Raw genomic sequence first — 19,592 nt, forward strand, 5'->3', positions numbered from 1 at the left:
AACTAGCTCCGCCCCGCTGCTCTCCCAGCACGGTTCCAGCTGCAGACGGCTCCGCAGAAAGCTCAATTTCCACTTGCTGCTGGGTAGCGGTGGCGAGCTTCAGCTGTAGGTATCACGAAATGCGGGACGGGCTGGCCGTTCATGCCCGTCTTCTTAGATGAGAGGCCGAGGTGCGGGAGAGCAGACACCGGTCTCTACTGGACACTTGTCACCTGCGTCATGGAAGTTCGGCTTTCCCGCTCGTTCACCTGTAGGCTTGTCTTTGACATTTCTTATCTACCCCGACATCCGGTATATGATTAATGTCCCTTAAAGGCAAAGCATTCAATTTATCAGAGTATTCGAACTGTGTCAGATTTACACTTTCCCAGTTTACTAGCTGCTCAGTAATTTGTCCAATTGCTATCTATCCATCCAACATTTCCAACTTTTTATCAGCAAGAACTCTGTTTTAAATTGCTTACATAGTTTTGTGGATAACGCTAGGCGCCCCTCTCCTTGGAATTCACAGTGCTGGATGTGAGACAGTCATAAACCATTAATGGTAGTCAGTGTACCAAAGGCAATACTAGAGGTACATGTTACATTTCATGGGGGCAGTAAGGGGAAAGTGCCTGGTCACCTGAGGAGTATAGTCTAGGAAGTCTTCACAGAGGCATGCCTGAGCTAAATCTGCTAGAATGAATAGCAGCAATGTCAGAGTGAGGGTAGGGATGAGGGAATTTCATTAAGGTGTGCCAAGCGAGAGGGATATAAAGCAGCATTATGAGGTCACAGAAGGGCAAATAGTTGGCAAGGTGGACATGCCCCCTGCAAGAAGTACTGGAAATAAGGCTAGATACCAGGTAGTTGTAGCCCGTGGGAGGAAAAATTGACAAGAACTAACACCAACATATATTCCTATAAAATTGCTAAACATCAAGGATAAAGAATTATATTCACAAACATAGGAAAACAGGGGAATGATGACAACAGCCTTAGACTTCTCCATAAGCCCTAATGCCAGAAGATGGTGCAACATCTAAAAGAGGCTAAGAACAAAAGCATGACCCAAAATGTTATGTACAGCCAAATGGGTGTTGTAAAAGGCCATAGCCTAATACTCCTAAATCTGCAAAACCTCAAAAAATAAAATATCCAAGAGTCCTTCTTATAAAATCTCCTCAGGCAAAAATCCAGTCAATCAAGAGAGTAATCGAACTAAAAACTTGGTAATAAAGAAGTTAATGGTAAAAACAAAGCAACTAAAGATGAGATTTTAATCCATTTAAATTTTTATAAAACAAAGACATCAGGGCGCCTGGGTGGCTCAGTTGGTTAAGCCTCTGCCTTTGACTCAGGTCATGATCCCAGGGTCCTGGGATTGAGTCCTGCGTTAGGCTCCCTGCTCAGTGGGGAGTCTGCCTCTCTCTCTCCTCTCTGCTCGTGCTCTCTCTCACTCTCTCTCAAATAAATAAATAAAATCTTAAAAAAAAAAACAAAGACATCAATTGTGGGATTAGGGTTATGGAATAAAATGTAAATAACATTGAAATAATAAAAAAAGTTATAGAAACTGCCCCAAATTGGAACATGTCATTACAAAATTTTACAATTCAAGCCTCTTAATATTTTTCATAATCTTGTTTCTTAATTTTAGAAGGATCCTTTAGGGGCAGCTATGTCTTGTGAATAAATAATAATCTGATGATTTTTAATTCCCTACTTTGTTGTTAAATTCAAGTAAAAAGAAAAATCTAAAAAAGAAAAATAGCACAAAGTATAATTGCATTTAAAAATTATATCTATGTAACTTTAATGCCCGGAGAAAAGGGATGGACTAACATTCACCAAATGATAATAATTACGGTATCTGGGTAGTGGAATTATGGATGATTTAAAAAATACTTTTGCTTTCTTCTTTGAAAGTTTCTGTGTTGCTTGATTTTAGAAGTAATTTGTTTATTCTATAAATATTGAGTGCTCATTGTTATTTAAGCACCAGGGACACATCTGTGAACTATAAAAGTAAGGTCCTTGCCTCATAGAGCTTACATTCTAGTTAGGAAGACACTATGTGTAAAAAATAAATAAATAAATAAAATAAGGACAGTTTGTGATGAACGCTCAGAAGGAAATGAGTAGGGAAGGAGCAGGGTGCAGGTTTGTTAGGATGGTGGCAGGGGTGATGAACATTGCCGGACGTGAGATGACATCTGAAGGATGAGAGGAGCCAGCCTTGTGCAGTGCTGGGGGAAGAGGCAACCTGGCTTTGGGTAGGAAAGACTCTGCATGTTTGAAGGATAAAAGAGAGGCCAGTGTGGCTGAAATGTTTAAAAAAAAAAAAAAAAAACGAGCAAGCAAGCAAGGCTGGTGAGATGATTTTGAAGAGAATAAAGGAAACCTGGACATAGAGATTCTGGGAGGTCCTGAAAGCCAGTGTTGCTTTTTACTTTCAGTGGAAAGCCACATACAAAGACACACACACACACTTAAAGATATGATTCTGCATCTGCTCTGAGCCATTTTGAGGAGCCTGAGCACAAATAAGTCTAAAAAGAAGGCCAATGAAGACTTCTCCATGAATTTTTTAATAATGTGAGATAATAAGTTCCTTATTTTTCCTAAATATTTTCTGCCATAATTTTCAGCTATTAAATAGTAGGTATCTGGTCATGTATTTTACCCCATTATCAGGAATTCTTCATGAAATGCTACTTACTTCAGTGACTTTAGGCAAATTGAAGACTATACTGATATACTATGTTAAAAAATAGAAGGAATAGGGGTCCCTGAGTGGTTCAGTGGGTTGAGCGTCTGCCTTCAGGTCTGGTCCTGATCTCGGGGTCCTGGGATTGAGCCCTGTATGGAGCTCCCTGCTCAGCGGGGAGTCTGCTTCTCCCTCTGCCCCTCCCCCTGCTCATGTTCTCTCTCACTCTCTCTCAAATGGGTGAAATCTTTAAAATAAAATAAAATGCTATGATTCTGAATGGTTTTAAAAAAAATAGAAAAATAGATTTTCAAGTCTCAGTCCATATGCAGGTCCTTATTATTAAGTGTAGCTGGACTTGTGAAAAGTGAAAATATCTCTGAGGAAGAAGAAATTTCAACTGTGTGGTGTGATATCTGTAGACACTTGACTAATATCTTTAATATATTTTGGGTGGTATTTGAACTCCTCATTAAAAAAGTGTATGATGCATTAGTTATTTTTTAAAAGACTAGTTCAACATAAACTCATCCAGAATTACTTGTTTTAACAGGTTACCCAGCTAATAAACAGCCTACCAGAGTGCCTTGTACCTTGTAGGTATACAAAATATTGTTGATGCAGTTTTGCAACTGAATGAAATTATTTACAAAATAACACATTCTTCTTGTATAATTTTATTCATGGGTCGTTTTCAATGAAAACATAAAAACAAGTATACACTATATACGTTAGTTTATTCAAAGAAATAAAGTCAAAAGAAACACGCCCCCTTGTGGTTAGCTATTCCCACTTGCAAACCCTTCACCTTCTAAGTGGAAAGTAAATACAAAAGAGCTTTTTGCAAATGGTCAGCTTTTCACTGACAGCATTCTAAAGCCAATATACAATCTTCCAGTTTTAGATGGCAGAGGAAAACCAGATCTCAAAATTTCATTTCTGCATAATCTAAGATATGCACAACAAATAGGTTAAAGAAAAAGAACCAGAAAAATACACCACACAGTGGTTGTTAGCTAATGAAAAATACAAAGGTTCTTTTAAGGAGCATGGTGTGGGCTCTAGATAGCTCCTATTACTGACTTTCTTAATACTCTTTAAGAGGGAGAACTGAGGAAAACAAAAACCTGAAAAATCTTACCAAAGGAGAGTTGGTGACACAGAAATCTTTATAAAAATAGGAAGCCCATCCCTTCAGACATAAAAAATTGATTTGAGGCAGTTGCAGGAGCAGGGAGAGGCTGAGCCCAGAATCCTTAGGGACAGCCCAGGAAAAGTCCTCCTTGTCTTAAAGGTGCTCAAGAAGTGAGTCAACTTCACCTATCACATACGTGTCAGCAATTTTAAAGTAGAAACAACTGATGCCTGAACACAAGGTAAGACCTCTTGTATTACTGCCTCTCCTTAGAAGTGGCAAAAGTTCCAGATGCCCAAATCCAAGTAGAAATTGAGGAGGAATCTGAAGCCCAAGTTTATCCCTGGATGTAAAGGGATATCCCAGACATTATGAAGTTAACCCAGATGAAGACCTTTAATAGTTAACCCAGATGAAGTTAACCTAGATGAAGACCTTTAATAAAAGTGCAAGAGAGAACAGAGCCTAGTTTGGCCAATAGAGGCTGCACACAGGCCTAGCTGAGAAAAATTTCTTCCAATCCTTTACTCAGCCCACCCCATGCCCTCAGGCTATAGATGCTTCCTCCTCTGTGCCTCAGGGGTCAGCAAACCTTTTCTATAAAGCGCCAGATAGTAAATATTTAGACATCCCAAGCCATGTGATCTCTGTCACAGCTACCCAGCTCTGCTATTGCCCCAGGAAAGCAGCCACTGACACTACGTAATGAAGAAATGTGGCTTGGTTTCAATAAAATTATTTACAAAAATAGGAGATGGGCCAATTTGTAGTACACGCCATATTTGCTGACCTTTGCAGTGTCACTCATAAAATGACGGGAAAGGATGGAGGTAGAGGAAAGGGGAATTTAGCCACATTGTAATCGCATAAATACGTTTAGACAAATCTTTACATGTTAAGTATCAGTAAATTAAGAAACAGGAAAAAAAAAGTATAAAAAACAAGGGAAAATATACGTCAGCAAAAAAATGATTAAAACTAATAGGGAAAAAAATGTAGTATGCAAATGGCAGATGAAAAAGTATCTTATAGTAGAAAGCAAACCCCTTGTACCTTCCCCCAGAGTGCTTTATAAGAGAATTTATAAGGACACAAATTTGTATAAGACTTCAAGGTAAGTTAAAAATACAAAATAAAAAATAAAGCTTATATGGAAATATAACTATGAACTAACATATGACTAACATATGACCAGTACAGAACAAAGAATAAATATATAAGAAGATAAATACAACAGCAGCAGAGACTCAATTATTAGTTTAGAGTAGCATTGTCCAGTAGAATTTCCTGCAGTGATTGGAATGATCTATAACTGTGCTAACCAAGAGTAGCCACAGTGACTACTGAACACTTGAAATGTAGTTAGTGCACTCAAGGAACTAAATTTTACAATAAAAAGTTTTTAATTAATTTAGATTTAAATAGCCACATATGGCCAGTAACTATTTATGGACGTATAGGTCTAGAGGAAACTCTGGAGAATATTACAACGAACACAGAGAAAAAAAGAGGTTAAACAATTACAGCGAACATAATAAATATAAAATAGGTATAGAGACCACAGAACATAAAGACAAGCTGTGTCATTGAATGAGAAGTCTAAACAAATGGAATATGACATGAATTTTAAATCATAATAGAATATAATTTTCCCAAATGCAGGAGAAATTTATGCCACAGATTCAAAGGGCACAGCGTATTTTAATAAAATTCTGAAACATCACAATGGACAATAAGATATTTCCTGGTCTTTACTGAATTTTCAGAATAAAATTTCTTCAGGTATTCAAGAGGAATTTTTTTTTAAGTTACTTAGAAGTGGAAGAAAACTGAGCTACCTTTTGATTTCTTCACAATAACATTTAGCATCAGAAGACATGGACCACTGCTGAAGGAAAGAAACCAAGCCCAAAATGTTTCACATTCAGACATACTGTCATTCAACCACGAAGACAACAGGTAAAAATGAAAGAATTTGAGAAATATATTACACATTGTACCATATTATAAAATCTTCCTCAAAATCTGACAAAGAAGAAATAAAATGAAAGCCATTGTGAAAAAAGATTGCTGGCAAACTTTAAATCCATGTAACTATTTAACCAAACTTGAATAGTCATGGAAACTATGGTCAGAAAATATAAATACATTTTAAGAGGTAAATACTACCATATAATAAAATACCTTAGGCCTGGTTCCCCAGAAGCACAAGCTGAAATGAGGATTTAAATACACATTTATTGAGGAAATGATCCTAGGAAATGATCCTAGAAAACTGTTGGTTAGGAAGTGGGGGAAAATAAGGATGGGGAAGCAAGCAAGCAAGTGTGAAAGAACCAATTTCAGGCAAAACTTCAGCATAACAGAGATGAGAGTGTCTTATTAAACCTGGCAGTTTGAACATGTATATTTACCTCTTCTCCCTCTGAAAAAGTATGGTGAAAGGAGAGGGGAAAAAAAGGCATAAACCCACAAGGATGAGGAGAATAGGAAAGACAACAAAAGAAAAGTGTTGGAAGCTAGATAGTAGATGGGACATTTCCAGTTCTGGTCATGATTGAGTAGCTGGATTGAGGCTTACCTTCTCACAAAAAATTAAAATCTGGAAAGATATATTAAACAACTGTCTGCACACACTGGATTGCAAGAGCTAAGGTCACTGAAGGAAGGAAAGCACATGTGGTAAGCCTCACCTTAATTCCAGCTTTCTCCTTAATGGTATTTTCCAAACCTTGGCACAGGAAAATAGACGCCAAGAAGAGAGAAGGCAGATCGGAAAGAAAAGAATGAAGACAAGATATACTGTGCAAACACTAACCAAAAGAAAGCTGGTGTGACTATACTCACAAAGAACAAAATAGATTTTAAAGTAAGAAGTGTAAGAGATAAAAAAGGATATCACATCATAATTAAAAGGTCAATTCAAGGGGCACCTGGGTGGCTCAGTTGGTTAAGTGTCTGACTCTTGATTTCAGCTCAGGTCATGATCTCAGGGTCGTGAGATTAAGCCCCGATTTAGGGTCCACTCTGGGCAAGGAGTCTGCTTAAGATTCTCTCTCTCCCTCTCCCTCTGCCCCCCCCAAAAAACAAGGTCAATTCAAGAGGAAGGTATAACATTCCTAAATTAGTATATACCGTATAATATTGCTTTAAAATACATAAAGCTAATATTGACAGAACTAAAGGCAAAGGTAGATAAATCCACAATCACAGTTGGGGATTTTAACACATGTCTATCAATACATGTCTATCAACTGATAGACAAACAAGCAGACAACAGTAGGAATAGAGAATATTTGGATACAACAATTAATCAATTTGATTTCATTGACATAGAGAACACTATGTCCAACAACTGCATAATTCTAGGTTGAGTTGTTTTTCTTTTGGTACTTTGAAACTGTTTCTCCATGGCATTCTAGTTTTTATTTTCTCTTCTGTTACCTTACCTTTGTTTCTCTACACCTACTGTGGTTTCCGCCCCACCCCACCCCCCGTCGTTTTTTTAAAGTTTTCTCAATATCCTATTTGTTTAATGTATTTTGTCCATTTTTTAGCTGTTTCAATTGGATGGGTAAATATTGTCCATATTACTCATCTTAAAGAAGAGGCTTTTTCCATAGCATTTTGGAATAGAAGCCAGAAAGATATATTCCAATTTGTTTCTGGGGGCGTAAGTGTCTGACTGCCTGGAGTTCTGTGCATACGGAGAGGGTGGTGACTGAGAATTTAGGGGTCACCTTTTCTAAATATAGATTTTAATTTAAAAATCTTGTTTTTGCTGTGTGTTCTCATTTCCACACACCATTGGGCTTTTTCTCCAGTTCCAGGTTTCTGAAGCCTAATCTAAACTTTCTCAGTTGTATCCTTCTCCTTAGACATTCTAAACTATGTTACAGTTCCCTCTATTCTCATTAGTTACAAGTCCTCCAACTGCACTTTTTCTTCCAGGTATTCACTGATGCCTCATTCATTCTCTGTCTCTGTCTCTGTCTCTCTTTCTCATTGAGGATATATCCTGTTGAAATTTCATCAATTTTATGCAGTCAGCCTACCATACTGACCACAAAACCTGGCCTTTATATTTTTAATGCTGGTCAATTCTCTTAGTACTCTATATATTTATTTTTGGTAAGGGAATCAATCAAACTAGTGGAGTTTTAAGCAAAGCAAAGCAATCAAATATTTATTTAACATTATTCAAGTCCAGACTTCATGCTTCACTTAGCTTCAGGATTCAAATTTATCATTTGTTGTCTACATTAGGTTCAGATCACAGAAATTAAATTAAAAGGCTTTTACCATTTGTGCATATTTGAATTGTGTGTATTTAAAGTCATCCAAATAAAAAACAATAATAAAGTTTCATTTTGTATAGTATTTGAAATACATTATCTTATTTTATTTTTTTTAAGATTTTATTTATTTGACAGAGAGACAGCGAGAGAGGGAACACAAGCAGGGGGAGTGGGAAAGGGAGAAGCAGGCTTCCCACTGAGCAGGGACCCCAGTGCGGGGCTCGATCCCAGGACCCTGGGATCATGACCTGGGATCATGACCTGGGATCATGACCCAAAGGCAGATGCTTAACGACTGAGCCACCCAGGCACCCCTCTTATTTTATTTTTTAAAGATTTACTTATTTATTTGTGAAAGAGAGAGAGAGAGAAATAGCATGAGCAGGGGGAGGGGCAGAGAGAAAGGGAGAGAAGCCGACTCCCCGCTGAGCATGGATCTGGTTGCAGGGCTTGATCTCTCCACCCTGAGATCATGACCTGAGACAAAACCAAGAGTCAGACACTCAACCTACTAAGTCACCCAGGTGCCCCAGAAATAAATTATTTTAAATTGAAATTAATTAATTAAAATCAATTAATCCAATTATCAATTAATTATCAATTAATTAAAAATCAATCAAGAATTGCTACTTTCAGAATTGGCTGAGTGCATGCTATTTTTGCTTTTGCCACACGATGGCACCATTTTAGCTAATAATTACAAATATCGTCCTCTAATAGAATTTTTCTCCAGTTCTGCATCCTTTGAATGTTACTAAGTGTCCAGAAATTATCCTCTACTGAATAAACTGTAATCACCTACTTATAGACCTGACCAATCTTATAGTTTGGATTTTGAACTAAAGAATTATCAGGACTCATCCATCAAGGTTCTCCATAGATCTCTCACTGTGGGGACCTAAAGCTGTAGTTTCCTGAAAGGTTTTGCTGTCAGGTTTCAGAGATGCCCTAATGAAAAGCCAAGTGAGGTACAAATTACAGTGTTCTGCTTGTACAGATGTATGGTTCTGAATCAGCTAAGAGTGCTTACACTGTGTGAATCCAAATGCTGAGAGATTAAAATGTGCCCCAGTCAATAATCAGAGATAAAATATTTGGGAAGATGGAGAGATAGCCCACTGATTCACAAGATAAGCCTATTAGAGATCTTCAGTGAACATAATTTAATTATACACAAGAAACATTTATTTAGTGTTTTTTCCCCATGCCTATTAAGGCCTTAAACATCAAGGACCCTTTCTGGCCATGACTTCACCTTTTATATTATTTCTTCCCCTTAATTAGAAGAGCTAGCATTTTCAAAAGACTTCTATGTGCTAAATACCATGCTCTGTGCTTTGCATTTTTTATGTCATGTAATTCTTAACACAAGCCTTCAAGGTAAGTGTACTCATTATTTTACAGATGAAGGAAGCTCAGACATGTACCTAGTATCATTCATCTAGTAAGTAACAGAGCTAGGGTTTGTATCTGGGTCCTTGTGCCCAAAGCCCACACATCAACCTTCACCCATTTGAATATGTACACCTACACTTTCTATGTTGCCTGTTTTCCTATATGGATCAGCATCCCACCTAGAATTACGCCTGACAATTGCCTGCTAGAGATAATTTATATATTCCCTGATTATGTATAACTGTTTAAAAATAATTGTGAAAGGGCTTCATATCTCTATTATGATCCACTGCATTGATTAATGTATACTCTGATTGGCCCTTTGAAGGTCCTGAGGGTTTACCTGATAGAACAATTCTACAGGAATGTACAGACCAATGCTATGAGGAGTAGGTTCAAGTCTACATAGCCATCTTGGGACTGAAGAGGAACCACTGAAGTGGTTAGTTTATTCGGTGGGGTTGGCCTTCAGATTAAAAAGAAGAAGAGCTTTAGAATCTCAGAGTTGAAAGAGACTGTGAAGTTCACTGAGTCCAAATAACCAAGCTTGAATGCATTCTGCCATATGCCTACTCAGCAGCTAGCCAGCTACTCCTTGAATACCAGAGAATTCTATAGCTCAGGAATCACTTTCAGTCTTGGGCCAGTCTAACTGTTCTTCGTATGACACATACAGCAAGGATGACCAACCACTGAGGAGATGGTGGCGGCCATGACCATGAAGTTGGTAGAGGCTTTCCCACTTGATCAAAACTTGTTCAGGAGCTGGGTCAGCTATTCCAGCTATCCCTGGAGGAAAACCATCAAGAGAAGCTTTGGCAGGGCAGATGCTTGAGGAAAAAATTCTGATGGAAGCACAACAGGGTTAAAGCCTGTGAAAAGTATATTTATTTGTATTTTAATATACTTATTTGGTTCAACTTTTTGAGGTAAAATGTAAATGTACATAAATGAGCTCTGATTAAAATTCTTAGAACAATTGAATCAGATGACAGATCAAGATCTACTCAAGAAAAAACAGTCTTGTAGTGTAAATCTGGGAAGACCATAATTATGCTACACGCTAAAATCTTCTCCTGGACTTCACATGTAAACAAAACTACATGTTAATTTGAAGTCATCAGAAGTGCCTGGAAAAACACATCGAGGACAGGTATAACACAATATTCTATAGATTTTCCCTTTCCAACACCTAACATAATCACTTCCACAAGAGGGCACCAATTGATATCTTATTCCCAATAAATGGAAGGCCAGTTTGAAATAATGGGTTGTTACAGTTTATACACCAAATTTTCAACATAATTCACACAGTATACTTGAGAAGATCACCTTCATTGTTACTGTCTCTCAAGAAAATAACATTTTAGGTTTCAGGAAGGTGCATTTCTAGTCCATAGAAAAAAGAAACCTTTCATGTTAAAGTCGAGTACTGTTTAATTTTTCCAAAAATAAATACTAAATGCATTTTAGAAAAATGAATTCATGCTCTCAATATTTTTACAGTTTATTTCAAATGTGAAATTTGGCAAGTTTGCTTTGCTTTAAGTGAAAAAACAAAAATGCCTCAATTTTCCCCTTTTTATGGAGATAAATCTAAGAGTAGAAGGCCTCAGCAGTGTCGTGGGAGTGTTGCTAAATTCATAGGTAGATTAAGTTTGGCAGATGCTCCAATGTATCCTGTGTTGCTCTTTGGAAATTAGCAGTAAATCTCTGATAGTTTAATCCTAGCATGAGTTTCCTAGTATGTACACACACACACACACACACACACACACACATACTCTCTCAATACTTAAGACATTTTACTTACTTAGGTCTCCTCTAACCTTCGTCTTTCACACTGAGTCCTCCACTTGCTGTGTGCAAAGAATAATAGGAGAATTGGCAGAAAAATCTGTTTACCCCCTGGGATAAGAGTGCCAAATTGGTCTTTTCTAGGAACTGTAGAAGACTTTCATAATTCAGCATGTTTTTCCATAGTGTTGGTTTCTATGCACAAAGGAAGTGTTTAGCAATAAAAATTGTATTTATTGAGCACCTAATTGTCCCAGGCATTATACAATAATAATTGTACCATGCACATTTTATTTTACCCTCTTAACAATGCAATAACTTAGGTATTACCAATACTCACATTTTATAGCTGAGAAAACTGAGTTGCAGAGAAGTTAAGTACTTCCCCAAGGTTTCTTGCCCTAGGAGGGCCAGGATTTGGATGCTGGTCTATCTTATTCCCAGGCCCCAAACTTTTAACTATTCTTCACGACTCTCTGAAACCCAGCAATAACTCCGTGATATTAGCAGGCTTACACCTTGGAATCAGGTCCTAGAATGTATCTAGTACCCTCAGGCTATGTTTGGACAAGGGTGGATCTGGGAAATCCATGGTCTCCTTTGATGGATATCATAGGAAGTGGGAGAGATAAAGGAAAGTTATTTCCAAATTTTCACTGGCTCTCAAAGTGTCATCTCTGCCATCTCAGCCATCTCTGAACACTGTGATTAGGTCAAGGATAGGCACATAATCCAAGGCACATTTCAGGATTTTTATTTGAGCAACTGGGAAAGCAGACTATCCTCTGCTGATGTTGATGGCATAAGCCTTGAGTGGGCCTCCACAAAAACCCTAATAATCTTCTGCCTACCATTTATTACCCAGAAAAAACAGAGTGGAGATAGGACTCTGGGGATACCACTGGGGCCAGGAATCAACAGGGCCTAAAGCCAGGTCTTTCTACTTGACATTTTTAGTTATGTGAGACAATATACTTCCTACTGGCAGAACCATTTTGTGTCAAGTGCTTGGTCACTCTTAACTGAAGGTACCCTAGCTGATTCAGCCAGCTCAAATACAACAGTGTAGGAGGATATTGAGCAGGCTTTCCCTAACTTGGCAGCAAGTCTCAGAACAGAGAACAACACATGTGAAATCATGAAGTCCCTGCATTCTGAAGAGAGCAGCCAGACACCTCCCTAGGGACTTACAAAGAGTCTGCAGAACTGACCCACCCACATGTGACTGCCTCCCTCCTCCAGTCTGATGGGAACAGGATAGGGTGAGAGTCAATGGATTCCTTTCACTCAGGGAAACTATAGGGTTTAGATGAGAGATGGTTCACTCCTCCTTCACCAGGGAGAAGAGAAGGGTGTTCCCGTTACCAAGACAAGTCACTGGGAGGCTCCAAGAAAATAGCTCAGAGCATGGGGCCAAATGAATGGATGCCCTGGTGACATGTCTGCTTAGGCAGTGAACTAGCTAATTTGTCCTTGTGCCTATCTGGCTGGGAAGAAAGCATCTAAAGAGAAAAAGCAGAAGGGAGAGAGGAGTCAGTTTCCTCTACTATTGTTTGGTGGCAAAGATATGCGAGTTGACTGTGGGTCAAATGGATACTACAGAAAGTAGTAGGTGTAGGCATCTGGCCATGCCCATAGTGGTGTTCTCCTGGCAAAGGGACTTCAGCAACAAAAAGCTGTAGGGTGATGGTACAAGCAAATGGGAGGTAGAAGAGGTGCAGTTCAAGCTGGCTCTCCTGGTCAGGGAACTGCAGAGTGGATGGGTCCTACAGGGCCCTCTGAAGGACTCATACAGGGACCACACAAGAAAGATCACAAAGGAAGGAAGGGATTTAAATCAAATTTGAGATTGGTGCTTTAAAATAACTGAGTTTTAATGGCTCAAAGTGACTGGAAATTTATGGGATCTATCCCAGATGGTATTAAGTGACAAGAAATGGAAAATGAATGAGGCATGGCTGAAGGCAGTGAATGGAAGAAATAAAACCTTTATATATTTATACCCCCACTGAGTTGAGACTGCTCAGTAACTCTAGTGGGATATTGGAGAATTCCTCCTTCACCATACAGACACCTGAAAATGGATTAAGGGGCAATAAAAACTTTGGCATTAGGTCAGAAGTAGCAATAGCAAATCCAGCACCAGTATCTCTGTCTACAGTTGCATTGCACTGTTGGTCTTTCTATAAATCCTATTTCAGGAGACTTTGCTAGAATGGGGCAGGGAAGGGCTGGGCCAAGGGGAAGGTCAAGGTGTATGTCCAATGGTTATACAGGTTGCATTAAACTGGACAACTAGCCAGTTATCAATTTAGAGTCTTATTTTGAGAAGATATAAGAAACTAGTCACTTTCTTATGTGAAATTATATCTCTTGTTCTTTCTATACGAGGGGAGGTGTTGTTAATTTTATTTCAAGGTATAATTTTATTTTTCATTTTCTTTCTTTTTTTTTTTGGAAGATAGAGGGATAGAGGGAGAGGGAGAGAGAGAGAATCTTAAGCAGGCTCCATGCCTAGCATGGAGCCCAAAGTGGGACTCGATCTCACAACCCTGAGATCATGACCTGAGCCAAAATCAAGAGCTTAACAGACTAAGCCACCCAGGTGCCCCTTAAGGTATAATTTTAAATGATTATGCTCATCCTTAAAAATTCTTCAAGGGCACTGGAGACCTCTAGAATAATTTTGGAAAGGCTAGTGGGGTATGGGAGAATGAGAGGCTTTGCACTCAAATATCTAGAGGGACCAGCAGGCAGGGAATGTAACCAGTGAAATGGGCTGGGTGGGGTGGGGGAGAACTGCAGAGTATATGACTCGTCAAATGACGCAGCTGCTATTCAACCCCAGTTTACTGTTGCTATGTGCGTGTGCATACCTAGTTTACCCAAGTCTTTCAATTTTCAAGAAAAATGAAAAATTCAAGTTTTTATATAAATCTCATAATTTCTAAGTGTTGGCAATTATTCAAAATTTTTAAACAGCACTGTATAGGCCAAATGAAACACATCTGTGAGCCGATATGGCTGGTGGGTTGCCAGCAACCTCTGGCATAGGTAATGGGAGAAGGTGGTCAGAACTGAAAAATGGAATGAAGGCTCAGGGCCTGTCAATCACTACTACTCCTAAAATGAGCTCTGGACCAAAGGCATCTCTCAGACATGAAACAGGAACTTTGTAGGAAGTCTGAGGGATAAAGGAAGCAGGACAAATTCTGCTAATGCTAAAGAATGAGGCATTGGTGCCCCTAGGATGATGTTACTTGCCACAGGACACACATCAGCTCAGAAAGATTCATTTCAGGCACCACTGAGAACAGGTAAAGAGACTGAAATCCAACTAAAGCCATAACCTGTTTTAGGAACATATAGCTGAATGTGCTATGGGTAAGAGGATTTTAAAAAAATGGACCAAAGGATGGAAGAGGTATCAAAACTGGAGGTATCAGAGATACCTGGGAAGAGGAGAAAGATACAAATGCAAGGTTCCTTCAAAAACATTTAAGGCCCAGAGGAAAAGACTTTGAGCCAAAAAGCTGAATGTCTTCCTTCCCTAGGATAGTATCACAGGGCTGACTTGAATGTAGGTAAATTAGAGAGATGTTGGTCCATGTACAGCAGTGAGACCAAAGCAGGTTATGAATGGTTCTGAGGAAATGCTACAACCAGAAGCTGGCTATGAGGTGAGCCTCTTGGTTAAACATCTAATGCAGACATGGCTGAATATAGAAATTTCTAAGACAAGAACTCATCTAGCATTTGAATTATTGTAGTAGTCTCCTAACTGGTCTCCTTGCTTCTGAACTTGACCCCTACAGTCCATTCTCAACAAAGTGATCCTTTTAAGACTTAAACCTGATCATATCACTCCTCTCTTAAAAATTCTTCCATGGCTTCCTATCTCACTTGGAGTAGATGCCAAAACCCTTAAAATGGAAGACAAGGCCTTGATTTGGCCTCAGCTATGTCATATCTAATGTCATTTCCTCCAACCCCACACATCTTGCCCATTCTGCTCCAGCCATGCTGGCCTCCAGCCATTCCCTGAACACATCAACATATTCAGGATCTTTGCACTTCCTGTTTGCTCTGCCAGAAAGGTTCTTCTCCCAGATATCTGCATATTGTACCCCTCAGTTCCTGCTTGTTGCACATTGTCAGAGCATCCTTTACGGACCACACAATGCAAATAGCAGTCCTCCCACCAGCTTTCTCTTTTTCCATAACTCTGCTTGTTTTTCTCATATTACTTATCACTACGTGGTATATTGGTTTTGTTTATTTGCTTATAATCATCTCTTCCCATTAGAATGCAAACTCCATTAGGATTTTGTCCCCTGATGTATTCCCAGAGTCCAGAACAGTGCCCACTATATAGGAGGTGCTTGATAAATATTTGGTGAATAAAGAAGTGAATGAATGAATGAAAAGTAAAAAACACTTCTAATAACCTCTGAAAAAATCGACAGTCACAAACTAAGCAGCTACTTAGATCATTTTGCAAGAAATTTGGAACCTTTGGGCTGTTTCCAAAATTAAAAATATATATATGATTACCCTTGTCTATTCCTCCTCTGTGATGAGTAATGTTAGTGACATGAAGTTGAAAGAATGGGTGGTTGCTTTCTGGAAAGAAGGGAGGCTGACTCCTTGAAAACTGTTGAAAGATCTGAAAAGAGTAGATAAAGTTCCAGGTTTGCATGAAGAAATTGGCTCTGAAAATGGCCAGTAAAGGACCCATATGTGGGTTTACAACTGAGAGGACACTATGTCTAAAAACTGTTACTGAGCTCGTGCCAGAATCTGTAATCAGGACCTACGACTTTTCGGGATTTCTTAACTTAAAAAGAAAAAGTCCATGATTTAGATATATTTCTTCAGAATGCTGGTTGTCATCAAGATCTAGTAGTGACAGCAGTCCTTAGGGACTGCTAATGGGCTTTCCTTATTTGCTAAGCATTTTTGTTTCGTCTGTAACACATATTTATGAAACACGATGGGGAGAGAGAGGCAAATATTTGAAAGTTTTTTTCCCCAAAGCTTTTCTCTTTCTCTCTCTCTTTCTTTCTTCAAGGCCATGGATATGTCTGTCTGAACATATGTGTAAGTATATTTATTTCCACTCACATATTGTTTATCCTCAGCCACCCTTTGCTGCTATAAATGGGTGGGAAGGGGCTAGACACAAGATGAGTAACTTAATTCATTACCTAATATTAGACATTTAACATCACATTAATCAGCCTCGACTGGAAAGACCAAGGAACAAAATGACTCCCATGTTACTGTAATAAATGTCTATATTTGAGATGGGCAAGGCCTTAGCATTTTTAAGACTTATATTTGCTTAGTGTTTTGAATTTTAACTTTATTTAGTTTCAAAACTTTTTCAAGTTCCAGTGTAGAAAACAGAACTTTGTTTTTAGAATAATTTTAATTCAAGTTTAATAAACTCAAGATGGAGAAATGACTCAAAAACAATGAAATGTGTTTTTCTAAGCAAGCATATTAGGTTATAATACAAAGAAAACATGTGAATAAAACCACAAAGAATACAATTTTTAATTAGAATATTTTATGGGCCCAGTTTCCCTTGTAGAATATATAGAATTATGTGCCAAATTCTCATTAAATGTAACAAAAACGATGCAGAAAAGAACAACCACTAACAGTCAAAATATGACTAGAAACCAGAGGGTTGCTTCATTTCTTGCAATTGACCAAAACCTCACTTAGGTTGTCCCATAATTGATGGAACTTTTTGTGGCCTCTACAGTGAGAGAATACTCTGCTCTTTAGCTTTATCTAGGGAGTCCTCTCTATATCACCACTTCTGAATTCTGTTGCTCCGCACTACTTTATATTTTAGAGACTCAGAATCCATTTCCTTTATTCATTCATCGACTCATTTAGAAAAAAAAAACTGAACACCAAAGTTCAATGCCCCCCACCTGAGGGGAAATAATGACATATGGGTCAAATTTTAGTCAAAGATTACAATTTCGAAGATGAGATGTACGTATGTCATTATATTCTGGGGTTTGGTATGATCTTTGTTATACACAACTTCCATAGGAATTAAAAGAAAGGAGTTATCTCCAGAAAGATCAGGAAGGTTTTCATGGAGAAGGTGATACATAAGCTGGACATCTAAGACTAGACTATATAGCAAGACTAGAGACAAAGAAGGGAGGAGGGTATTGGTGGAAGAATACAAAAAAAAAAAAAGAATTCCAAGTGGAAGAAATAACATGAGCTAAGTCACTGAAGCAGGAAAAGCCAGGAAGTGTTCTGGAAATGGATACTAGTAAAGATTTTTTGAAACACAATGATCAAGTAGAAAAGGTGGTTGTATATGGAAGGACAGCTTTAAATCAGATAGTGTAGGTGTTTGAATGCCAAGCTGTATTAGTTAGGAATGATGAAACAGAAAACCTGACTAAAACATATGGACATTTATTGTTTTCTTAGCAAGAAATCTAGAAACAGGAAGTCTCAGGGTTGTGTTAGCAGTTCAACAGAGTTCTCATGGACCAGAATCTTTCTACTTGGGCTCTGCCATCCGTAGGGATTTTTTATCTTTATATCTACCTCCTCATGGTCACAAGATGGATGCAGAAGTTCCAGACATTATATTTACATTGAAGACACAAAACAGAGAGACAGAATAGTAACCACCACATATGTGCTTTTAATCAGAAAAGTAAAGTCTTTCTCAGGATCCCTGCTAGTCTTATATCTCTATCTAAAAATGAGTCAACAGCCACTTGCAGTTGAAAGAGAGGCAGAGAAAGAGGTTTCTGCTTTTCAGCCTTTATAGTGGGAATGGCAAAGAAGAAAAGTGTTGGAGATGGCTGGTGCCTTCGTTAGCCATCTGCCCAAGCTAGGGAGGACTGTATGGGTCTTATAGGCAATAGATAGTTGTTAAAGATTTTAAGGATAGAAACAACACAGAGTGAGACTTTAATATGACTGATCTGGACGTGGTGAAAAGAATGAATTTGAGAGCAGAGACTCAAGGCAACAAGAAAGATTAAGAACATGTCTCGTTCTAAACATGTATTCACTTCCAAGTGGGGCAGAGTTTGATGACAGGAAGTGAGTTGGTGTCAGTTTTTTCTCCTGTCTTCAAATGGGTTTAAAAATCACACTTTGTTCGGGCGCCTGGGTGGCTCAGTCGTTAAGCGTCTGCCTTCGGCTCAGGTCATGATCCCAGAGTCCTGGGATCGAGCCCCGCATCGGGCTCCCTGCTCGCCGGGAAGCCTGCTTCTCCCTCTCCCGCTCCCCCTTCTTGTGTTACCTCTCTCGCTCTCTCTCTCTCTCTGTTGAAAAATAAATTTAAAAAATCTCAAAAAAAAAAAAAAATCACACTTTGTTCACCACACTGTGCTATAGGTGGGCAACACTGAACCAAAGTTATGGATGCTAACCTAACTGCCTATAGACATCTCTACTTAGATACCCCCCATTATCTCTGCTTCATCTCTTCCAACAGTGGATTTAAATGGCCACTATGACAAAAATAATTTATGGCCAAAGGCTTATTTTTGTACTGTGTCAAAGCATTTTATCTTAATAGAAATGTTATTATTTTTTTAGAGGTACATGAAATAGATGGAAGTGATTCTAAGGCCAAATTTGAATGGGAAAAAAATTATTCATTCTTTTTATTATTCACAATTATAATGTGCTTATAATTCAAAGATAATATTTTGATTATATAAAGTACAAAAAGTTCAACATGCTGCTTATACTTAATGATATAGGACATTTACCACTCATTCTATGAAAAACATGGACAATTATGAAAGAGTTTATCAAAATTTACATATTACCTTCTTAATCTGGTTGGCAAGCAAATTTTGAGGCAATAAAAATTATCATTTCCCTACCAGAAGTATGTCAGGTATTAGAATGACCTATGGAAGCAAGGTATCTGCCCCAGCCCATCACTTATTCTTTAGTTATGCTGGATAATTTGTACAAACTGCTTCAAATTGCTTTTAGGTTGAAGTGCAGATAATTAAGTAAATAAATAAGAACAAGATATGCTAGAAGAATGGTTACAGGACCAGAAGCCTGGCTTTCGTAATAAATGATGATCGAATCTGATGCCTAAAATGTAATGTGTTGTAACCCCAGCATTAAGGAGACCACTGCTCCTACTTCCTGAGTGTCAGTATAGCAGAGTGGTGAGGGGAAAGGCTCTGGAATCATAATGTCTGCATGTGACGTCGAGTCATCACATACTGGTTGTGTGACTCGGGAGGAGTTAGTTTCC

This window comes from Halichoerus grypus, chromosome 2 (genome assembly GCF_964656455.1).
Source record: "Halichoerus grypus chromosome 2, mHalGry1.hap1.1, whole genome shotgun sequence".
NCBI lineage: Eukaryota > Metazoa > Chordata > Mammalia > Carnivora > Phocidae > Halichoerus > Halichoerus grypus.